Source organism: Phalaenopsis equestris, unplaced genomic scaffold (assembly GCF_001263595.1).
Source record: "Phalaenopsis equestris unplaced genomic scaffold, ASM126359v1 Scaffold219149, whole genome shotgun sequence".
NCBI classification, from domain to species: Eukaryota; Viridiplantae; Streptophyta; class Magnoliopsida; order Asparagales; family Orchidaceae; genus Phalaenopsis; species Phalaenopsis equestris.
In genome coordinates, this window is record NW_018237541.1 from 1638 (window position 1) to 3829 (window position 2192).

General features: G+C 35.5%; 1 long non-coding RNA gene across 1 annotated transcript; it reads right to left on the minus strand.

Annotated features, from left to right (window-relative positions):
* Positions 1 to 398: 398 nt before the first annotated feature.
* LOC110037416 lies at positions 399 to 1799 on the minus strand. The gene is made up of 3 exons (XR_002295336.1): positions 1559 to 1799; positions 847 to 1055; positions 399 to 450 (listed from the first exon to the last, which is right to left on the minus strand). It is a non-coding gene; the product is annotated as an uncharacterized LOC110037416 (long non-coding RNA).
* Positions 1800 to 2192: the final 393 nt, after the last annotated feature.

Consider the following 2192-nt stretch of genomic DNA (forward strand, 5'->3'; position numbering starts at 1 on the left):
AACTTGGGTTCAACAAAGTGCTAAACTTATCCGAGCGATTAAGAAATGCCAAGTTTAGGTTAATGCTCAAACAGACCAAGAAATGACAGGCCTAATTTACTGCCCCATCCAGAACTTGAAAGAGGTAATCTCGTGCAAACAAATCATACCAATTGGTAATTTAGCACATATCAATCAGGCTTTAAGCAAGACAAAATTCTGGACAAAAACATTGTATGATGTAGAATATAAAAGCAGTTATATATAAAAAAGTGAAGGCCTATGTCATTCAAAATCATACTCCAATAGGTTATAAAATGAAGATAAAACAGTTAGAAGTTGAAATATCTACTTCCAGAACTATAAATGAGAAGAAGGAAAAATATAACTTCTCACCACTCCAGTATTTTTTCCAATGTGATTGCTCTTCCGTGAGAATATCAAACAGGGAAGAAGAAGTGAAAAAACTAGCTGCAAAAAGAATAAACTCCAGTCAGTCAATAAATTGATCACTCAATGTCTTAAAAGGGCAGAAACACAATTATTGCAACCTTATCTAAAGTCCTAAACTATTACTATTTGTTTTCATGAACCTTCCTCCATTCAATTCTTGAAAGAGCATGGAATAATAAACTTAAAAAAGAAAGAGATCAAAGGCTTGATTTTTTTCATTATCAGCGCATCTTTTACTGATCTAAGACTATCAATTTATAATAAAACATAAGAATAAATTAGCAATCTTGTGTTAAAAACTATTCGATGCCATTGATTGTCACTTATTTTTCTCTTGCGGTTTCTTTATTCTATATAGAATTATTAACAATCCATCAAACATATATCACAGCTAGCAGCAAAATTGTTTCTTACTCCATTGAGAAGTTTCCGACCATTTGCAGATAGAATGTTGACATACTTAGAAGACATCAGAAACCCCAGAAAGCACATCGTGAAAACCTTCACAATTGGTATAACCGCAAATTTTATCGATGCAAGAACTGATTCTCCACGGCCGCCTTGATTATCCGTAATAATCTCCAAAAGAGATATTTCCCTCATTGTTCCAAGATATCCTATACCTAATAAACAAACAACAGCAGATTCAATCACTCAGTAAGCCATAATATTCTCTTATCAAATTGAAATGAAATTCAAAGGTAAGAATTCAAACCCTCAATACCTGATTGATACAATAAAGCAAAACAAAATGTAAAACAAGCATCCGCACACTGACTCATATATAAATTCGTAGCTAATTGCATACACGATACATCATACAAGTAAAATCAAAGTTGCTAGCATCCGCAGAGACAAAATACGAAATGTAAGCCAAAGACGACCTAAACTCATGAAAATCAAACTCATATCAACGCGAGAATCAGCATCTTCTCCAACGAACTGTGTAACAAAACCAAGATAAGAAACCCAACATGCAATCGATCCATATCTCCAAATTACCTCATCCCAAACTCTCCTCAATCAGCGCAACCCATCCATATCCCCAAAAAAGTAACCCCCCAAAAAAGCCCAGATTGTCCCAAAAAGGAACTATAAAACGGCTTTGTTAGTTTCTACAACCAACCTATCTTCCGCGAACTAGCTCAGGATCCGGTCGCACTGAAAACGAAACTTCAAAGAAGAAAACCTGGATCGGCTTGCAGCGCTCTTCTCAGACGAAAACCATAGATTTCAAGAAGGTAAATTCCTGGAAATGGGAGGAGAGGATCAGCTCTGGTTTAGGAGGCCTTCGCGCTTCCACTGTTGCCGCTTTGAAGCTTTAGTCCACCATGCTGCAATAAATTCAGCTTGTGGAATAACCGTATGGCGCACGTCTGGCCAAAAATAGTCCTCTGAGGACGAAGCGAATTACGATTCTACCATCTAGCGTAGATACCTACCCCTTTTATATATTAAAAATTAAAATTTAGGTGGTGGTTATAGTAAATACATAACAATTGGGTGATAAATGATGTAAATGCCCCCCTTTTTTTGTTTGTATTTTTTATTTTTTTAATTTTTTTTATCTTTTAATATTATTTTTTTAATAAATTGTCAAGGCTATTATACTTAAGTCTCATGTCTCTAGAGGGGTATTCGAACCCCCGACCTGAAGGGTCTTACACCAAGGATGTCAACCAACAGTTCGGGATACACAACACTATTTTATTTTTTTTATTCTTGTTTGCAAATGGTGTGCAATTTGGAGGTAATTGTGG